The 23,564-nt window shown below is 34.9% G+C and overlaps 1 long non-coding RNA gene across 1 annotated transcript in view; it reads left to right on the top strand.

The window, feature by feature from the left end:
* The window catches only part of LOC122438359, a 598,045-nt gene that overhangs the window by 111,076 nt on the left and 463,405 nt on the right, over positions 1 to 23,564 (top strand). Inside the window, exon 2 of the long non-coding RNA XR_006268531.1 lies at positions 14,688 to 14,768. This is a non-coding gene — a long non-coding RNA (uncharacterized LOC122438359). The remainder of the gene's footprint in view (positions 1 to 14,687; positions 14,769 to 23,564) is intronic.

Genomic DNA, 23,564 nt, shown 5'->3' with positions numbered 1-23,564 from the left:
AAGATAAGTTGTAAGCTAAAGAAGTAAAAACCCAATTGATATTTTAATTTTGAGAGTCTTCCTTGAAAGATTCTTGAAAATACTGTGCCCATTAAGTCCCTTTATAAATAATGGCAGCATTCATCCAGAAGCCAAGATCTCAGATTCCCAAGTCATTGGTTACAGTGCAGATGAAGTATCCATTGTATTTTTAACCATAATAAAGTGACAATCACTACAGAGAGGAAACATTGCTTTGTGAAGAAGAGTGACTTTTTCCTGTCTTTGTAATACCTCTGGTAGTGTTAAGAACAGTAATATATTCCCATACTATTAACCTGTATGCAGCTATGATGCTAAATATTCATTAACTTCAGTTATGAATGCTATGGGATTTCCAAGATGTGTAACAATTTAAAAAAGTAATATAACTTTTGGAAAATTTATGTTGAATATTAAATACAATATGAAATGAAATAAAATAATTTTTCTCTGCCATTAACTCATTAAAACTATTATCTAACTTAATTAATAATTTTAAATAAATTATGGAACTGATAAACATTAAAACAAGCATAGAGTTTTATCATAGTTTATAATAGTCTGTAAAAGGGCTCACTTTGTCATCAGATAGGTTTCATTAGTGGGGAATGTGCATATCAAATAAACTCTGAAGCTTAAGAGTAGAAATTCCTTGTTTTATACAAGCCAGCCAAAAAATATGGAGAGATTTTGGATAGTATACTTGATACACAAATAAGAACTATCAGCCCAGCTTTGCACTTCATAAAAAAATAATACACATTTTCAAATTGTACCTTTATAAAAATAAAACATTATGCTGGGAGAAGCCCAAAAGCCTAAAAAGAAACCCACATCAGTCCAGCCACCCTAATTTGCCAGTTATAAAAGTAAACTATCTTGAAAGGGGATCTTCCAACAGTCAGTTGAGCTGCCAACTGCATGTTAGTTTCTCTGGAAGCAAGCACTGAGATGGAGTTGTTAATAAAAATAGTTAGTAGACTTCAACATCTGTGTAAGGAGGGGCAACAGCAGGATTGGCAGAGAAAGAATCTCAACTTCAATGAAAGTCTTTACCAACCTGGTGTGAATGTCTACAGTGAATCTTGCCCATCAGATTTGGTCCTGGTCAATCTGAGATGGCTGTTCCTTCATATTCCTGCCTTGCTCAGTCATCAGATGTGAGCTGTTCTGTAAATAATGTGACCTCAGATGAAGCAGCTCTCCGTATCTGAGGCACACCCTGAAGGAGCTGATTACATGCCCTGTAGCTGGATAGCCAGTCCTTTGAAAAGAGGACCTTGGTCATGTTTCTCCCTGCTGACCCACTGCCCTACTTGGAACAGAGATGTTTCCCTGGTGTGGTTTATTACACAGCAATATTAACTGTATTACATAAAAAATTTTGGGAAATTAAGTTATAAAATGAAAAAACAAAGCAAAATTTATTACTTGATTTAGATGTTTATTTATTTGATCTCCATATGGGTAAGATTGTTGAGTTATTTACTTATTTGATCTCTGTATACAATGGGAGGAATCAAAAGGAGAAAACATCAAGGGATAAAAAACTCTCTAGTGTCAAACTGTCATAAGATGAAAGTTTGAACAATAAATAGGATAATATTTGTAAAAAGAAATAGGCAAAGGATTTCTATCCCTTAATACATGATACTTTCTTTTTTTTATAATTTTTTAAATTTTTTTATTTTTTATTAGTTGGAGGCTAATTACTTCACAACATTTCAGTGGGTTTTGTCATACATTGATATGAATCAGCCATAGAGTTACACGTATTCCCCATCCCGATCCCCCCTCCCACCTCCCTCTCCACCCGATTCCTCTGGGTCTTCCCAGTGCACCAGGCCCGAGCACTTGTCTCATGCATCCCACCTGGGCTGGTGATCTGTTTCACCATAGATAATATACAGGCTGTTCTTTCAAAACATCCCACCCTCACCTTCTCCCACAGAGTTCAAAAGTCTGTTCTGTACTTCTGTGTCTCTTTTTCTGTTTTGCATATAGGGTTATCATTACCATCTTTCTAAATTCCATATATATGTGTTAGTATGCTGTAATGGTCTTTATCTTTCTGGCTTACTTCACTCTGTATAATGGGCTCCAGTTTCATCCATCTCATTAGAACTGATTCAAATGAATTCTTTTTAATGGCTGAGTAATATTCCATGGTGTATATGTACCACAGCTTCCTTATCCATTCATCTGCTGATGGGCATCTAGGTTGCTTCCATGTCCTGGCTATTATAAACAGTGCTGCGATGAACATTGGGGTGCACGTGTCTCTTTCAGATCTGGTTTCCTCAGTGTGTATGCCCAGAAGTGGGATTGCTGGGTCATATGGCAGTTCTATTTCCAGTTTTTTAAGAAATCTCCACACTGTTTTCCATAGTGGCTGTACTAGTTTGCATTCCCACCAACAGTGTAAGAGGGTTCCCTTTTCTCCACACCCTCTCCAGCATTTATTGCTTGTAGACTTTTGGATAGCAGCCATCCTGACTGGCGTGTAATGGTACCTCATGGACAACTTGGATGAAATGGACAAATTCTTAGAAAAGTATAACTTTCCAAAACTGAACCAGGAAGAAATAGAAGATCTTAACAGACCCATCACAAGCAAGGAAATTGAAACTGTCATCAAAAATCTTCCAGCAAACAAAAGCCCAGGACCAGATGGCTTCACAGCTGAATTCTACCAAAAATTTAGAGAGGAGCTAACACCTATCTTACTCAAACTTTTCCAGAAAATTGCAGATGAAGGTAAACTTCCAAACTCATTCTATGAGGCCACCATCACCCTAATTCCAAAACCAGACAAAGATGCCACAAAAAAAGAAAACTACAGGCCAATATCACTGATGAACATAGATGCAAAAATCCTTAACAAAATTCTAGCAAACAGAATCCAGCAACATATTAAAAAAATCAGACACCATGACCAAGTGGGCTTTATCCCAGGAATGCAAGGATTCTTTAATATCCACAAATCAATCAATGTAATACACCACATTAACAAATTGAAAGATAAAAACCATATGATTATCTCAATAGATGCAAAGAAAGCCTTTGACAAAATAGAATGATGTTTAAATCTCTGTTTCTGCTCTGGTGAGAGCTTCAGTTGCTACTGAGTCATGACAGAGCAGAGGATATGGGGAATATACATATCTATATGATTTAAGTTAATAAATATTTTGGCTTGATATGTCCATATTATTGTTGTAAGACTTGTTTTGGCTAAGGGAGACTAGATGAGCTGAAAATCTGCTTGAAATTTTATAATTGCTGCTTGAAATCTTGTAGTCTGAGAACTTTCAGAAAGTGCATTATTTTAATATTTAGGTTTTAACATAGTTCTTAGGGAATTTCGAAGACTTCTAGAGAATCATTGAAGTCACACTAAAGACTTTTCATTTGAGATGTGGAGGAATTTCTCAATTACCTTATGAGGTCTCAGTGCTCCATAATCAGTTTCATGGCAGAAAAAGGCAGTGCATGTTCTCTTATACAACTGAAAAGTAGTATTCTTCTCTTATTCAGAAATCTCTCTGTGCTTGGCTCAGACTTTCTCTGTGAGGAAAAGAGAGAATGTATGTGTGGGTTTTAAAGGCTATTTTAGGGGAATTTAGTGACTGTACCAACCTTTAAAGCAGCCTCTCTGTTCTTGCTTCTTTTCTAAGTAGAGGAGAAAAATCAACAGAAGCTAAGTTGACATCAAAAAAAGCATTTCTGCCTGGGACAATGTGTCTGGGACCTTGAAGTACTGGTCTATTCATTTGTGGATGGTTTAATCAATGAGGCCTTTTAACAGCTGGACCATTTCTCCCTGGTATATAACCCAGTGGCTCACCCTTGCTCTTATTTTCTATGTCTGTCTTTATTACTCATCACGAAAAAGGAAGCTCTAGGCTTCCACTTTTCTGAGGGTATTTCCTCAGTCTTACAAAAATGGAAGAAATGAATCAAAATTTGAGAATAAAAGAAGCTATCAAACTATGCAAAGCATTTATGAAAATATATTCATAGACCCAAAGAACTAGAGCCTTGCATATATAATACAATGAAGATAGTTCTCAGTTTCTATTGTAATCCCTGCCACTTTTTGTAAATAATCTGTGCCTATCAATCAATGTCTTCCTGGCAGCTGGGATAAGTTTTTGAAATTATCTAATATGGGCCTTTAAGAAAATAGTTATGTTAAAATCCCTATAGCAATGTATATTCCCTAGTCACTAAACTTTAAATATACAGTCATCACTTATGCTTTTATTGAGAAAAAACCCAAATGACCATCACAGGAGCCAAAGTAAAAAAAATTGGGATTTCTTCTCTGCACCAATTAAAGTTAAAATGGAATAATAACTTTAAAACGTTTAAGTAAAGAAAGTGTGTTCTAATGTAGCTCTTCAGCTGTGCTATTATTCAAAGGTAAAGTCTACTAAAACACATTCTCTGACTTACAACCATTCGGAATACTTATGATATAAATATCTTTTTTGTTGATATTGCTAAAGGATATTTATCTGGAACTACAGAAAAAATTAAATTGAAGTAGGTAGATGAGTAAGTGGAGAAGGAGAAAGAAAACTTTTGATTAATGAGGTTGATTGAAAATGGACTTATGATTACAAAAGATGCATGTGTGTGTATGATGAGGTAATGTTTGCTGAAATGACCATGATATGAAGAAAGTGTATTATTTCTAATTCACTTATCTGTGAAAACAAAAGCAGAACAGAAAAGATACAAAAACTTAATATGGAAATACTAAACCTTTGTACAAAGTAGTAAATTTGAAGTAGGAGAATGAGTTTCAGAAAGGGAAAAAGGCTCTAATTTAAAAAATTCAAATGAAGGATATTTTTTAAAATGTGTGGTTGGTTATATAGTTATGAATTAATATTTATAGAATGACTAACATTCTATACATTTGTCATATTAATTAAATTTGTTGTAATCTCAATGATAAGATTTGTCATATTAATCTCAATGATAAAAACTTTCATTTCACTCTAAAACATACAAAGAGAGTACATGATCCATATTTCAAAACCATATCAAAAAAGAGACAACATTTTCAAAAAGAGAAGCTTGAAGGAAAATAGCATATCATGAAGCTATTATAATTATGAATATTACTGAAAACTATTGAAAATGAGTAATATTGGGTGAAATATAACAATACTGAAATGTGTAAATTACTAATATATAAATTATGTAAATATACCATCATTTGGAAAATAATATGATCATATTAGGATAGTGGCACTAATACTATTATTACTATTATTTTATTATTATTATTTTAAATATTTAATTATTTATTTGACTGCTTCGGGTCTTAGTTGTGGCACCTGGCATCTTTGTTGCATCATGCTGGATCTTTCATTGTGGTGCACGGATTCTCTAGTTGTGGCACGGGGCCTCAGTAGTTAGAGCACTTGGGCTCAGTTACTCTGAGGTGTCTGATATCTTAGTTTCCTGACCAGGGATCAAACTCATGTCCCCTGCATTGCCAGGCAGATTCTTAACCACATCACATCAGGTCTCAGTGTTCTGCTGGTTCAAATATATGATATTTATGCTTATCTGATTACCATACCTGAATGTCTAAGAGAATTGTGCCATACCAGTTCCTACAAGGGCTGAGGCGTCTGTGGATGTTCTGGAACATGCCAAGGGTCAGACAATTTAATTGATTTACACTCTCAGTTAGCTCGGGGCCCTCAAGTGACCCTACAGAACACCAAGCTTTCAACAAGTCAAGATTACCACAGCAGGGCACCTTTCAGAAGCCATGTATCAGGGGCTTCTATCATGAAGACTCGTATTTGCTGCTTGGTGAAAACAAAGGTCTTCTAAAAAGAAAGGTCTGGACCCAGGGTGATACAGGCCTCTTTGTACTCTGATCCAGTATTTCCCAATCTTCAAAGAACTGGAGAGAAATAATTTGTAGCTTGCATACAAGTACACCTTCTGTGTACCATATTCCATAATGGTAAGCCTCTCCTTACTATGGTGCACTTCTGTCTGCAGGGCTCCTTCAATGCTTTGACTTACTGGGGCTGTGGTAGAAATAGCATGAACAATAAAGAGGAATGTTCTCTGTCCTCAGGGAGACCTGTAAAAATAAGACTTGTGAGCTCTGTTTAATGGCACTTTCCATTTCTGCCCTAGTAAATGTATACTAGGACTATTCATCCTGTTAAATACAATACAAACTGACACAACTTGAAGATGAGTCACATTTTTTCCAGTGATGTGATATGTCCATACAATTCAGCACCATTGACAAGTATGGTCTTAGTATCTATTGAGAAAGATCTATTGAGAAACTGTGCATTGCTTGGACTCAGTTTTTGATGGAATACATTTTCTTTTAAAGGAGTCATTTTTTTCCCCCAAGTGATATAATTGTTTTCAAATGATTAAGTTCTAAATTAGGAAGAAAATGTGGGTAGTGAAAAGCGCTCATATTGTTCAGTCATGATCAATTACCCCATATCCTTGGCATAGTCAATGATGCTTTTAACGTAGAATAATCTTTGAGGTCACTGAAACTCTGCTGATGACATACAGAAGTCAGAGTGATCCATGTTGGACTCTCAGTGAACCTTCAAATCCAAAAATGATGTGGAAATAGAATGTAGATAAAGTCGATAAAATACCATTAATTTGTTTAACAATCTTTTGATAACCCTGTAAGGTATATAAAGAAACTTGACTTGGTAATTAGAACCTGCAGATCCTTTCCTCTGTCTCCTAAAATAGACTCCATCAAGGCTAGCTGAGTTCTTAGCTTCCCTGCAAAAAGTAATCTTATCTGAAATATACTTGCCACCCCTGCTAGAAAAAGTCACCTTGCTTCCTAATGATACAACAAAATATTTTAAGCATGAGTGGTGTGGGTACACCAGCTCCCTTCTTCCCAGGTCTTCAAAATACAACTTTTATCTACAAATTTTGGGGATAAAATTGAGATGAACCTAACCCTAAGATGCTATGGGTTAGAAATTTATTTCTAGATTAATATTTATCTCAATCAAATTCTCTTTTATCAAAAGTATTTATAGCTCTTATAGAGTTCAATATGTAGTGAGTCTATTAACAGTTTAAATTTTAACGTCACCAGATATAAGCTTTATTTAAATTTGGACTAATCTTGTACAACTCGATGAGTTATTCAGGTCACTGTTTGGCTTTTAGTGGAAATCTCGCAGACAGGCCTGGAGATCAGTGGGTGGAATCAGTGGAGAAAACGTGCCACAGGTTTATATTGTAGCAATTAATCCAGCATCTGGGAGGAACTCAGACTTAGGCCTTAAGGTCATCTCTCCATCAGAATCATTCCTCATTTAGATCGTTTAGGAAGTTTTGCCATTGCCTGCAAAAAAAGGATCACAGATGAAAGTTGCCACATCCTGTTGAGAATGGACAATTATCCTTTATTTGGTTTTCAACTTTCCTTGTAACAATGCTGACAGATTAAATTGTTGGTTAGAGTGTAGCACTGTTAGAATTAACTTTTTTCTCACCACATGAGTGAGGCATGTCCTCAGGCCTCATTTCCTGGAGATGGCTGTGTTCTACCAAGCATTACTTTCCAGTGGCTATGTCTATATGACAATAAGTAATCATTTTAAAAGGGAATAAAATGGTCAAGTCAGTGAACCAGTCTTTGTGATCACACCATATGGAGCACTTGTTTTCAGTGTTAAAAGAAAGATACTTTTGATGTTTTCCTTTGGAAACTGGGTTCAAATATGGCCAGATGGAAACTGATTCTTCATGCTTTGTCCTACCGTGGTCAGTGCTTATTCCTGATTGTCATCCCACAAAGGAATGCTGATGCATGATTGCAATGGGCTTGCGGTCATGATAATGATTTAATTACCTATTATTTAGGGAATAGTTCTTACAGGGGAGTTCAGAGTAAAAGAACATGAGATTTTGAATCACCACCTAACTCTTGACTCTGCCAGTTACTAATCACTTTTATATATCTTTGAAATTGCATTTACTTTTTATTGTGGTAAATAAAACATAATGTGAAATTTATAACTTTAAATATTTTCAAGTGTACTGTTCAGTAGTGTTGAGTACATCATATTGTTGTGAAACAAGCCTCCAGAACTTTTTCAAATCTGAAGTTCTATATCCATTAAATAGCAACTTTCCATTTCTTTCTCTTTTCAGCCACTAGTAATCATCATTCTTTTGATACTTCCTGTTTCTATAAAATTGACTATTAAAATATACTTAGTCCCTTAAGTACTCATAAATGTTAGTTCTTCTTATTAAGACATAGTTATTAACATTTCAGGCAGGATGCAGACACATTATCATAATTACTACACTGATTATTTTGTAGTCTTTGGTATTTTCTCTTTTTATTATTTTTATCAGTTTTCTAAGCCTGGAATTATACTTTAATTTAGGGGAGGGCGGATATCTGTTGCCCATCATTAAATAAAACACCAAATTTTAAGAAAAAGATTGCATTGTTAAACTAGCATTATGGGAGAGTCTGGAGAAGGAAGGGAAAAAGAATGGAGGCCTACAATAAATGATGATGTACTTGCATTTTTTCCCATTCCCTCCATTTTTATCTAATCATTTACATTTAAAAGCAAAGCTTCTCCGGAGATAGATCTTCGCTCCCAGTTTTTCCGGTAGAGTTCTGCTAGTTGCTGCACTGGCTGAATGCAGGAGTGGAGAGAGGCACGAGGTAATTTAATGGAGTCAGCCCTGAAACCACCTCCCAGCTCTCCTCTTCTTGCTCCTCAGGTGACTGCACATCTTCAGTTGTTTATGTTGCATTTCCTGAAATGACGGTGTAGGAGGAAGAGATTTCCAGGAAAAATACCATTATAAATATGACTTAACAATTATTAGGCTGGCCCCATATTCCCTGGGCTCCTCTAAATTTCTTCTCTTTTTTCCCCTTCAATAGTATTCCAGCTCCCTAAGACACTCTAGATCTGGTGCAAAAAACCTGAAAGTTCCTCTGATGACAGAAATTCAGCCTTGACGTTTTCTTAATAAAACCTTTGATAGGGTTTATTAAACTATGATTCACAAATGTAACTTGGTATACATGACATTTTGTGATATGTTAAGAATAAGCAAGTGCATCACAGCTCAGGTGAGGCTTCCAGATACTACATTCCATGATTCTGATTAAGCAAAATCATGGATTATGATTCTTCAGGCATGGTGGAAAGGCTAATTACATTGAATATGTCATCAGCATGTAGCTGCATGTTTCTAGAGTCAGAGCTTATGTGTTATATATGACTTATAATAAGGAAAAATGAAAACTGATTTAGAAAGTAGTGGGCTGAATTTATCACTTTGGTCAGCTATACTTCAGTTAAATTCAGCTCCTCTCCTCAAAATAATCTCAATTTATCCTAGCTTGATAGATCATGATAATATAATAAATATACTATCTCTTGTGGTTTCTGAGAATTGTCCCATTCTGGAGGAAAACAAATACATTAAGGCAGTGATTGTTAACTTTTGGTACAAACTTAACTAGATTAAAAAAAATCCCATTGCTCAGGTCATACTCCATACATTATATAAAAATTCCTGAAACTGGAGCCACAGAATAAAGCATTTTAAAAGATCCCCCAGGTGGTTCAGAAGTGCAGCCAAGGTTAAGAGTTTCAGCCCTTGCCTCTGTTACCATTCTCGTTAGTACTCACACACATAATTGATATTGATCAGAAATTAGTCAATCACTCAATTGACCAAAAAGGCCATGAAGAAATACTTTTAAGATATTAAAATATTTTGTTAAGAGTTTGCTCAAGAAGTGTTTGCTCAAATCTGCTATAAGTAATTTGAAGAAGTAATTAAATATGTGTATGCAGCTTCCCTGGTGACTTAGACAGTAAAGAATCTGCCTGCAATGCTGGAGACCTGGGTTCAAACCCTGGGTTGGAAAGATGCTCTGCTCCCTACTACAGTATTCTTGCCTGGAAAATTCCATAGACAGGGGTGCCTGGTAGGCCACAGTCCATGAGGTCACAGAGTCGGACACGACTGAGTGACTAACACATTGCACATTCAGTTCAGTTCAGTCGCTCAGTTGTGTCCGACCATTTTTGACCCCATGGACTGCAGCATGCCAGACAGCTTCCCTGTCCATCACCAACTCCTGGAGCTTACTCAAACTCATGTCCATTGAGTCAGTGATACTATCCAAATATCTCATCCCCTGTCATCTCCTTCTCCTGCCTTCAATCTTTCCCAGCATCAGGGTCTTTTCTAGTGAGTCAGTTCTTAACATCAGGTGGCCGAAGTATTGGAGTTTCAGCTTTAGCATCAGTCCTTCCAATGAATATTCAGGACGGATTTCCTTTAGGAAGGACTGGTTAGATCTCCTTGCAGTCTAAGGGACTCTCATGAGTCTTTTCCAACTCCACAGCTCAAAAGCATCAATTCTGTAGTGCTCAGCTTTCTTCATAGTTCAACTCTCACATGCATACATGATTACTGGAAAAACCATAGCTTTGACTAGGTATATCTCTGTTGGCAAAGTAATGTCTCTGCTTTATAATATGCTGTCTATGTTGATCATAGCTTTCCTTCCAAGGAGCAAGCATCTTTTAATTTCAAGGCTGTAGTCACCATCTGCAGTGATCTTGGAGCCCAAAAATATAGTCTCTCACTGTTTCCACTATTTCCCTGTCTATTTGCCATGAAGTGATTAGACCTGATGCCATGATCTTAGTTTTCTGAATGTTGAGTTTTAAGCCAACTTTTTCACTCTCCTCTTTCACCCTCATCAAGAAGCTCTTTAGTTCTTCTTTGCTCTCTGCCATAAGACTGGTGTCATTTGCATATTTGAGGTTATTGATATTTCTCTTGGCAATCTTGATTCCAGCTTGTGCTTCATCCAGCCCAGCATTTTGCATGATGTACTCTGCATATGAGATAAATAAGCAAGGTTACAATATACAGCCTTGACTGATTTAGAACCTTTCCTGATTTAGAACCAGTCTGTTGTTCCATGTACAGTTCTAACTGTTGCTTCTTGACCTACATACAGATTTCTCAGGATGCAGGTCAGGTGGCCTGGTATTCCCATCTGTTTAAGAATTTTCTACAGTTTTTTGTGAAACACCCAGTCAATGTCTTTGGCCTAGTCACTAAAGCAGAAATAGATGTTTTTCTGGAACTCTCTTGCTTTTTTGATGATACAACGGATGTAGGTAAATTGATTGCACATTATATTGCATATATATATATATAATTAAATTCAAATATATGGATATTATTTAACAATTCAATTCAATTCTATAAACATGATACGAAACCATAATGTGTTAAGACAACTTCTAGGAAAATAGAAGAGAACTCTTGAGTATTTCAATTAAATTTCTTTTTTTTACCATGTACACCAAATCACTTATATGCATCTTTAAATATTTTTAAAATAAGGCTATGTGCCTTGTATAAAGAATTTTGAAAATGAAAGAAATATATAACTCTATCACCAAAATACATATAGTAAAGCTTCTATAAAACCAGCCTTGGAGGACAGGATCAACATCTACAAGGGAGACATCTCTCTAAACTTGGCTTTGTGGTTCAGAGTATCCTTAAAACTCTTGTAACTACTTATAAAAGGATGTGAAGTGTGTGTGTGTGTGTGTGTGTGCACACATGCACATGTGTGTGTCTGCACATGTGGCTGACAACTAATATGGGTTTTTCTGGGAAGAGGAATCATGACTTTGATGAGGTTCCTATGAGGGAAATCTACTGTCTCTTAAGGATGGGATGACATTCTGTGATTACAGGTCATATACATTAGAGAATCACATTTAACATATAGCATGTCTCCATCTTTGTGGAGCCAGTTGACCATAATACACTGTATCTGAACTCAGACAACTTGGATTTGAGTTTCAGCACTGTAGTTTACTGTCTTGAGTAAATGCAACTTTCCAAGTTTCAGGTTTCTGGTCTATAAAATAGTGATAATAATATCTATCCTACCTACCTAATAGTATTGTAAGTTTAAAATCAACTAATTATTTGTAAACTCTAAACTTCAATTCAATGAAAATAAAAGATTTAACATGAAAAGCAATTCCTGTGTTGACTGATAGCTAGCTTCCAGGCCAGTTCTCATGAACTCATGTTTAAGAAGAGATTCTCAGGCAGATACTGAAATAATGGTTTATGTATATAATTAAGTTTCAGGGAATACAACTGACATGTATTTGAAAACTTCTTTACAGGTTTTGGCGCATAGATGTGTTTGGGGGATATCGTCTCCTCTTTAAAAGAACAACTTAAGCCCAGTGAGACTGGTACAGAGGCAATTAACAGGCGGTATCTCTATTTTATAAATGTGGAAATAGAGGCCCATAACAGGAAAGTAATCTGTCTAAGGTCATTGTATTATGATGGATATATTTTTTTCAGTTTGGGGCTATTACAGATGGTTATACTATGATATGTTTTAGGAAAAATATGTATCACTTCTATTGAATATATACCTGAAAGTAGAATTAAAAATCAGTATTAATAGATACTGCTAAAAAGTTTCCCATAGTGGCTGTACCAATTTATTCTTCCATCGGCAGTGCAAGAGTGTTCCAGTTGCTCCTCATCATCATTAATCCTTGGCAATGTCTGTTATTTTCATTTGAGTCATATTGGTATGTGGTGAATGGTACCTCATAGCACCCTTGATTTGAATTCTTCTAATGACTAAAGAGTTGATTACTTTTTCATGTATTTATTGGCCTTTGGAACAACAAATACATGTTTATTGTACCTGGAACAACAGACTGGTTCCAAATTGGGAAAAGAGTACGTCAAGGCTATATATTGTCACCCTGCTTATTTAACTTATATGCAGAGTACATCATACACAATGCCAGGCTGGATGAATCACAAGCTGGAATCAAGATTGCTGGGAGAAATATCAATAAGCTCAGATATTTAGATGACACTACCCTAATGACAGAAAGCGAAGAAGAACTAAAGAGCCTCTTGATGAAAGTGAAAGAAGAGAGTGAAAAAGTTGGCTTAAAACTCAACATTCAGAAAACTAAGATCTTGGCATCCGGTCCCATCACTTCATGGCAAATAGATGAGGAAATGATGGAAACAGTGAGAGACTTTATTTTTGAGGCCTCCAAAATCACTGCAGATGGTGATTGCAGTCATGAAATTAAAGGATGCTTGCTTCTTGGAAGAAATCTATAACCAACCTAGACAGCATATTAAAAAGCAGAGACAGCAGATGAATGGTTAAGGAAGCTGTGGTACATATACACCATGGAATATTACTCAGTCATTAAAAAGAATTCATTTGAATCAGTTCTAATAAGATGGATGAAACTGGAGCCCATTATACAGAGTGAAGTAAGCCAGAAAGATAAAGAACATTACAGCATACTAACACATATATATGGAATTTAGGAAGATGATAAGGATAACCCTATATGCAAAACAGAAAAAGAGACACAGATGTACAGAACAGACTTTTGGACTCTGTGGGAGAAGGCGAAGGTGGGATGTTTCGAAAGAACAGCATCGAAACATGTATATTATCAAGGGTGAAACAGATCACCAGCCCAGGTTGGATGCATGAGACAAGTGCTTAGGGCTGGTGCACTGGGAAGACCCAGAGGGATGGGGTGGAGAGGGAGGTGGGAGGGGGGATCGGGATGGGGAATGCATGTAAATCCATGGCTGATTCATGTCAATGTATGGCAAAAAGCACTACAATATTGTAAAGTAATTAGCCTCCAACTAATAAAAATAAATGGAAAAAAAAAAGCAGAGACATTACTTTCCCGACAAAAGTCCATCTAGTCAAAGCTATGGTTTTTCCAGTAGTCATGTATGGATGTGAGAGTTGAACTATGAAGAAAGCTGAGCACTGAAGAGTTGATGCTTTTGAATTGTGGTGTTGGAGAAGACACCTGAGAGTCCCTTGGACTGCAAGGAGATCCAACCAGTCCATCCTAAAAGAGATCAGTCCTGAATATTCATTGGAAGGACTGATGCTAAAGCTGAAGCTCCAAATCTTTGGTCACATGATGAGAAGAACTGACTTATTGGAAAAGACACTGATGCTGGGAAAGATTGAAGGCAGGAGGAGAAGGGGACAACAGAGAATGAGATGGTTGGATAGAATCACTGACTCGATGGACATGAGTTTGAGTAAACTCTGGGAGTTGGTGATGGACAGGGAGGCCTGGCGTGCTGCAGTCCATGGGGTTGTGAAGAATTGGACACGACTGAGTGACTGAACTGAACTGACTGATTGGCCTTTGGGGTATGCCTTTTTTAAAAAAGTATTTGATTAAAGTCTGTTACTTTATTGTTGAGTTATCTTTTTCTTATTGTTTTGTAGAATTTCTTTATATATTCTTAATAAAAGCCTTGTCAGTTTCATGTATTGAGAATATTGCCTCCCACACTGTTGGCTTGCCATGTCTTTCCATTAATGACCTTTTTTGAAAGTTTGGATCACCCCATCTCTTAGGCCAACAGAGGTGATAGCTACAGGTGGTGTAATTTAAAATGAATACCATATAAATAAGAGCATGCATGGCAATATGGCCCTGAGTTTATTGGTGTTGGCAGGGATGTGGTTCATCCCATTAACTTTCTTTTTTTGTATTTCTCCTCAGGAAGAAATGCCTGTGGAAGTGACATAAGTGGTGAACTCTGGCAGCCATCATGTGCCTCACAGACCTCTAGCTGCAGCAACTGTGAGTAATGATATTTTCTTGTTTATTGGCCACTTATATATCATCTTTTCTATAGTGTCTCTTCAATTCTTAAAAATTTGGTGTCTTTTTTTGTCTTACTTTGATGTACACAGTATTTTACACATTCTAAATGTAAATTCTTTGTCAGATAAATGTTAGAGACTATTTTTCCCCATAGATATCCCAGGAAATAACACTCAGGGAATGACCTTGCAAAACACAATAATATATAATAGGAAGAAATGACAGCATATGTACAAAATAGCTTGATTTAAATGCCAAGAAAAATCTGTATGAAATAACCAAAGGGCTATTTTCCATGTGTTGAAAAGAATAAAAAAATCAATATCAATTATTAGACAAAATCAAACATTATGGAAAAAGTATAGGGAAAATTTAAAATACCAAAATATAAATTTCAGAAATTAAAAACGTGTGATTTTTGAAATTAAAATCATACTATATATGACAAAGAAAAGACTAGCTATAGTTGAAGAGAGGAAGATATTTAGAATACAACACAGACAAATTAAGTGTTGGAAAATAGGAAGAAAAAATGAAAAGACATGGGAATATGGAGTGAGAAGACCTATATGTGAGTTATAAATGAGTAGAGAGTTGGGGAGAAAAAAATGTTTCAAAACAGGGTTGATGGTCTAGAATTGTAGAAAATTTATGAAAACGTAGGTTTGAAATTTGTGAAATTTCAGATTTATGAAACAGACTGAAAGAATTGTTTCAGTTCTGAGATGGACAAATAAAAACAAATATATTACTAAATCTATTTCTAATCAATAGAGGGAAATAAAGGGGAAAAATAAAGAAGAAATATGTAATTCAGTACAAGGGCAGAAAAGGAATGAAGCAAATGAAGAAAAGAAAAATTATTATTAAAATAAAACACAAAAGAAGATGGTGGAGATAAGACATACCATAAATCATTATAAAGATAGATTAAATTCACATATGTAAAAGGGAGACTCAAATTTTTCAGGCATTTTGTAGATATATTCCATTTGTACTAGACATGAAATATTATATAGTGACCCAGATATGTAAAATGCATTTTGGGAAAAAAAAATACCGGGAAGTAACAGCCAAATAAATATTTTGATTAATAAAAAAGTTTTAACATGTGAATTATTAATAGGGACAAAAAGAGGTGTCACATACAAAATAAAAGGACTCTTCTATCAATAAATAATAAAATTAAACTTTATATGTCATGGCTTCAGAATATTTGAAGCATATTTAAATATTTTAGTATTAAATATTGAAAATGTGAAGGTGTTCAAAAGGTACAAACTTCCAGTTTAAAATAAATAAGACCTGGGGATGTAATATACAGCATGGTGTGGATAATTAACAATACTGTATTGTATATTTGAAAGTTGCTAAGAGAGTAAGTCTTAAAAGTTTTCTTCACAAGGGAAAAATTTGTTAAAAAGTGTATATTTAAAGCAAAAATTGACAGAATTATAAAAAGAATTTGACTAATCCATAGTTATGGCAGGAGATTTGCACATAACTTTTTAGTAACTAGTAAATCAAGGAGACAAAAAATTTTTCAAGGATACAGAAAGTCTGAAGGATTCAATTAACAAGCTTGATCTAATAGATATGTAAGACCTAACACATATGGCTCTTGACTACAGCAAATAGAGAAACCATGTTCTTCTCAGGTACCCTGAGATTAATGAACTTGATTTTTAAGTGTGTTAAAATATTTCAAATGTTACAGATTAAAAAAAAATAAAGTGTTGTATTTACAAAGTACATCATGACTATCATATATATAACATAAATAAATCTTCTGCAATACAAATTTAGTATGGTAATGAATGTAAGAAAGTATAGAAACCTAGATGAGTTGGCTAGTTGTCTCTGAGAAGAAAGGAAGCAGAATGACTCGAAGACAGACTCAAAATCTGGAATTAGTTTTTTTTAACCATAGTTAAAAAGAAATATAAAGCAAAGATAGTAAACTGTTATTAGCATATTATTAATTCTGGTTTATGATTATGTGGGTATTGATTATCTTATACTAAAATTTTCTGTGTGTTTAAGTATATAAAAGTATTTTAAAGTGTGAGAAAATTCTGTGGAAGAATTAACTTGTAGGTGAAAACTTGTTTTTGAGCTAATATGTCCTAAGTCTTATCATGATATATTGATACATGCTTGATATTAGTATTCTGGGCTCTGATAAAATGCAATGTCAGGAAGATCTTTATATCAGCAACAGGGTTTTAGCAATTCCTTGGAATTTGTCTCAGAAAGTTCTGTGTAAGTGGAACAGTTTGGGGGCAGTTTATCCAAAGTATCATAGTGTCTGCCTTCTTCATCATCACTAAGACCAGCTGATAACTTTGAGTGTGTTTTAGTAAATCTCAAATATCACAGAGTTGCTGCAAGAATTAAAGGCAGCAGTGTATGCCAGGTATATATTATGCTGTTAATATTAAACATCCAATCAAAAGAAGCACTTCATTCAAAAGTGTTATGTAAAAAATCAAGCTAGCTTCAGTATTCTCCTGGGGACTTTAGATACCAGTAGTCAACTGAGCAATACATAAAGAGTTGATAAGGGTAAATTAATGTGCCCCTAGTATTTCATATTAGCCATGTTTTCTTTTAACCTAAAAATAAACTTAAATATTCAAGGAACCTTAAAATATTTCATCTATGTATTCTCGCTAAGAAACTTACCTAAACAAAGAATCCTTCATCAAAAAAGAGCAACTCTGTTTTTGTTTAATGTTCTATATATTCTGTTCACTTTTGGCAAACATTGGTTCGTCACACAAAACAAACACTTTTTGTGTTTATACTTCTGGTTTTCCTTTGCCCACTCTTTTGTATTCATGCTATGAATTATAGGGGCTTAGGTATCATCTTGTGTACAGCATATTTTTGGGACTTATTGTTTCTTTTACCTCTTCTCAATGTACGAGTCAGTTTCTTTTAAAAAGTGATTTTTATCTCACTTACCTTTATTGCTATGATAGATATTTGAACTTAATTCTCTTATATTCATGTTTATTTAGGTATCATCTTATTTTTGGCTTTCTTGCTGTGTTCTATTTCCATTTCCTTTCTGTTGATATGTAAAATCTGTCTCCTTTGTACCCCCTCCCAACTCCTTTGTCACATACCAGTAACTTGAAAGTATATAATGAAGCATATTTTTATATCTACTAGTAATCATCCTCATTAATACAAATATTCTCATCTTACAGCTTGAGGAATAAAAGGATACATATTGATTTCTTCTTATAATAGATGAGGAATTAGCAAATGTGTAGTTTTGTTTTCTTTTTTTATTCTCTCTTTAGTGCACCATTAATCTTTTTGTCCTTATCTTATATAGCTTTTGCTTAAATAGTGATAACAATTGTGTTCTCATTTGTAGAGAGCTACATATTACATTGGTAATTTGGGCCAGACAGAACAGAAATATTAGAAAATAGACAAAATTAATTTGAACAGTTTTTATAAATATATTCATTAGTAGAATGTATCATACTTAATGCCTTTCAAAAGAAAGCCAAATAGTTTAAATGCTATGAAACATTTGCAAAAATGATCATATATTAGTCCATAAAGAAACCTTAATAGATGCTTTGGATTAGAAGAGTGCAGCTATACTTTCTGATCACAATGCAGTAACAGTTAGAAGTCCATGACAAAAAAAGAAATAAACAATGAAATTTATTTTCAAGCAATTAAGAAACTAAATAATGATTAGAAAAATTAACATCTCAAACCTTGAGAAGAATAAATAAATATAAAATTTAAAAAATTTCCAAAGTAACTCTTAGGTGAAATAGAAAAACAAAGTATTTACTAGCTGTATGACTCTGGGTGATTTATATCTGATTACTGTGCCTGTGTTTCCTCATATGTCATTATGGTGGTTGTGAGGATTTAGTGAGATAATGTATATAAGATCATTGGAACAATGCCTGGCACATGAAACACTCAGATAGTAAGGCTGAGATACAAAATCAAGCGGCTGACTGCTCAGGCTGCGCCTGAGCCACTCTGCTGTGTTGCTTCAGTCTTCAGAGGGCGGTTGCTCTATGTCTGGCTTTTCAACCTTCCAACAAAACTGATGTTTAAAAATTAGGGCAACCTATATGCAAGGTATCATAAACCTCTGTAGCTGATAAACACATGAATATGACATATTTCTTGCCCTCAGGAAACTAATTATCTAGCAAAGGAGACAACACAGGTTATATATACTTCAAGGCTGGAGGTAGGGTGCTCAACTATGGTCGTGGGTAGGTCAGAGCTCCTCAAATTATGCTTTGGGGATGTAGAGGCAGAAGACCTTCTTCAGAATATCCATACTTTTGAAACTCCTTTTTTTCCATTTGAGTCACAAACCTATGGTGATATTCTCTGAGGCATATGGTGAGTTCTATGCCTTCAGTGTTTTGAATGCATGGCCTAAAAAAGCAGAGGCTACCTCTCCAGGCATTTTATTACTCATATGGCCATGGAAAAGACTTTGGGAGAAACTTAGTAAGTAAATTTATTAATAAATATGAATAAGTAGCATGCAACTTCTGACCCTCTCCCCTTTCAGAAAATGAAATGAGTGGTATCATAAAAAGAAAGACAGTAATTCATTCCCTATTTTGGGTTACCCACTGGGAAAAAAACTTTGAGAGTTGTAGATAGGAGGGTGAGAGAAATTGGTCCTGCTAGAATTGCTCTTTCAGTTGTCAGCATATTTTAATGCAGTTCCAGTCTTTCATGCCAAAAACTGAAGGAAACCTCTGGGTACTGATTGATTTTACACCCAAATGGAGTCTAAACTAAAAGTCTTTCCCATTTTGCAAAGCACAGCACTCTACAAGTTGGAAAGGTAAGATATACTTTCAGCATGTATAAACTGTGGAGTACGTTTGAAAATAGAAATTTTAATTATGTTTGACATCTCAGGCCCAGTGCTGTCGTCCTATGAGAAAGTAACATCTGTTTTGACATTTCTAGTGGTAGAGACTTTAGATCAATTTCCACATTGCTTATCTGCTGGCTAATCAGAATGGATATGGCATTCTTCTTACCAACACATCCACCGGGAAGAAAGAAAAGGTGCACAGGAAGTAAGGCTGGGCTCAATCTGATTAATGAATTTAAATAAAAAACCTATACTCCTTCAAATATGTTATATATACATTATATCTAAATTCAGTACAACATTTGAAAATGTTCTTTTAGTTCCTAAACATTTAAAGTTTTTTCTTATTTATGACATATGCCTTCTACTTGACTTAAAACTAATAGAACATTAACGCATATTTTACCTCTCAAGCCATTTGCTTTGATCTCAAGTTCAACTTGGAGAAAGTTAATTTGCTATTATCAATAACAAGTACTGTACAAATGACTGAAGTAGATTTTTTTTGTATTTTGTGTTTCAAATTACAGGTATTCAAAAGGCAATTTGCAATCTTATTTCCTTGATGCTTGTGTAATCTTAACATCTCTTGACTCATCATGTACATTATATTTAAAAGCATATTCAGAACAGATCCTTATAGGAATCATTGCTTCAATATCTTCCTTGTTTATAGGGCTTTCTTAAAGCTATACCAACTTAATTTTAGATATATCTTTTGAAGAAAAAATAAAATATTTCTATTTGAACAATTCTGGATTTTCCTCAAAATTTTATCTGTATTATTTGGGTTGTAATCATGTTATTTCTATTCTTTTCTTCTTTTTAATGTATAGGCATAGACTTCCTATTTTTACTTAAAACAGACCTATTGATTATAAACTGTTTGTGGGGTTACAAAGCACACACACCAAATTATTCAGCCCAACTGGCCAACTAGGTTAAGTCATTTTGTTAGTATAGATGCAACTTTAGTTAAGAGAGAAGCTGAGAGAAGCTTACAGAGGACTTTATTGGTAAATATGTGGGAGGATAATCTTTCAACTTAATTAATACTCAAAGAAACTTCTATGTTCTTTAAAGAAAAAGGCAAAATTTAAGAACGTAAAAATAATTGAAATAATTTTCACTCGAGAATATATTTGAATGGGTAGATGTGTTATACATTTAAGATTTAATTTACCAAACAAGAAAATGGACATGATTGCTTGGATGCAGAATTATTAAAAATAATTACTAATCATAGTTAATAATAAAGTAAGATTTAATAGCTTTTCCTTGCCTTTTGACTGTTTATTGGATACAGTGGTGAACACAGTGCAGACCTCCTCTATATTAAGTGTTGATAATGCTTAGATGAGCCTGCATTTTTTAAATGCTACGTGCATGTGTGTTAAGTCACATTAGTCATGTCTGACTTTTTGCAACCCTCTGAACTGTACCCCACCAGATTCCTCTGTTCATGGGGTTCTCCAGGCAAGAATACTGGAGTGGGTTGCCATGCCCTCCTCCAGGGGATCTTCCCGACTCAGGGATCAACCTGTGTCTCTTGTGTCTCTGCATTGGCAGGCAGGTTCTTTACTACTAGAGCCAGTTGGGAAGCCCTTTTAATACTATAGTGAAGGTTCATTAACAATAGTATTTGGGGAAATCAGATATTAATTTCTAATGGATTTTAATCCATTCCAATAAGGAAATGGTCAAGATTTTTTTTACATTTATAATTATGATGCCATTTTTGGATGAGTTATAAAGATAATTAATTCTTTCATCACCACATCATAGAATTTTATATTGTCTCTTCAAAATACAGGATATATATATTCATCATAATTGCACAAGTTATTATAAATGCTTTAATTCTTAGTAGACCTGTAGTGCATGCACATACCCATAAGTAAGTGTCCCATCCAAAAATTATTTAGAATTTGAAGCTATGCTTAAAGAATCTTATTTTTAAATTATTGGTTGTTTTTTCTTGTTAAATATAAAATTTTTATTAACTTAAGGAAAAGAAACTAGCAATATTCTGTATACAAGTCATTTTATTTTATCCTCATAAAGTAATAGCAGCTTTAATTCTAGCTATATTGCTGGAGAGGAGTACCATAGGTAAACCTTGAACCAAAAAATCATTTTTGGTAGATGTCATACAAATTTAATAACTCTATTCTGTCAGGTATTTGATTTAATTTTATTTGCAATAATTTTATCTTGGAGGATACAGGAGAGAGTTGCACAGGTGAAAGCTAGACACTTTGTAGCTCTTTTATTGGGTTATTTTTTTGCAGCTGGGGTGAAAGTTAGGTGTATCTTCTTAAATATTACCACCACTACAGTTATAGCAACAATAATAAATAACTGGGTTTTCTCTGAGAATTGTCAGGAGCTGGTCTTAACCTAATTTCCATGTCTATATAACCTGTGTAAGCATTGAGTCAGGAATGTTGCTGATCTTCTAGGTCACATACTCTATAGATTAAGATTTGCAATCCTCTTTCTCTGATACTGTTCTGATATTATTCAAAGATGAAATTAGTTTGTCAATAACTCAGAAATTAGTAATTTTCTTGGGGGATTGTAGTTTTATTGGAAATACTAAAGAAATGATTAATGAACTGTGACAATAGCAGATTTAGCTATTTACTTATTTATTTTTATCCACTTGTGATTCTGGTAGTGTGGTTGAGGATATACAGGTTCTTCCCATTTCAGAAAATTCTATATTGCAGATCAAGTGGGACAAAAATGAGAACCAAGAAGAAAGAAACATCCAGTGTGAGACTTAGGGTATTTTAGGAAGGAGGGAAAATTCTTACAGACTTCCTCTTTTCTACCCTTGCCCTTTGAGTGATAAGTTTTGCAGAGTCAGACTTTTGGAGAGTCATAGCTAAGAAGATGCCCAACAGAATGGACAAAACTAATGATGTTCAGTCCAGATTGTTGTTTAGACCTTGTGAGAAAAGAGCCAAGGGGTGGTGTTTTAAGGTCTTGAGTGAGGAAAAAACTCAGCTTTTAGGTTGTTGTTGTTCAGTTGCTAAGTTATGTCTGACTCTTTGCAACATTATGGACTGTAACACACCAGACTTCCACGTCCGTCACTCTCTCTTCGAATTTGCTCAGAATCATGTCCATTGAGTCAGTGATGCTATCTAACCATCTCATCCTCTGTTGCCCTCTTCTCCTTTTCTCTTCAATTTTCCCGAGCATCAGTGTCTTTTCCAATGAGTAACTTCCTTGCATCAGGTGGCCAAAGCATTGGAAGTTCAGCTTCAACAGTAGTCCTTCCAATGAATATTCAGAGTTGATTTCCTTTAGGATAGACTGCTTTGATCTTCTTGCAGTCCAAGGGACTAAGTATCTTCTGACATTTGAATATAAAATCCTAATCATTATCATGGACTGAGGCTGATGGAGGCTCTGAAGATCTGGAGAAGCTGTACATTTCACACTGTGGCCTTGATGAACAAATACTTTAATGTCAAAAAGTGTAGTAGGAATATATAGCATCTAGAGTTCACAAAGTCTCAGAATTGCTTTTGAGGGTTATTCCATCATATTTTTCTTCAAGTAATTCTGATTATGGACAGTAGTCTGTGAATGTTTGTGTTAATCACTTAGTCATGTCTGACCCTTTGTGACCCCATGGACTGTAGCCCATCAGGCTCTTCTGTCTATGGAATTCTCCAGGAAAGAATACTGGAGTAGGTTGCCATTCCCTTTTCCAGGGGATCTTCCTGACCTACGGATCAAACCTGGGTCTCCTGCATTGCAGGCAGATTCTTTACCATCTGAACCACCAGGGAAGCCCCAGTTCTATGAATAGTTGATTTAAATTAGTTAAGATAGAAGTAAACAACCTATAACTCTTCATGTGTAGTATA

This window comes from Cervus canadensis, chromosome 3 (genome assembly GCF_019320065.1).
Source record: "Cervus canadensis isolate Bull #8, Minnesota chromosome 3, ASM1932006v1, whole genome shotgun sequence".
In the NCBI taxonomy this organism is placed as follows: Eukaryota; Metazoa; Chordata; class Mammalia; order Artiodactyla; family Cervidae; genus Cervus; species Cervus canadensis.
The sequence above is the reverse complement of the archived record's forward strand: the minus strand, read 5'-3'. Positions and strand labels throughout refer to the sequence as shown.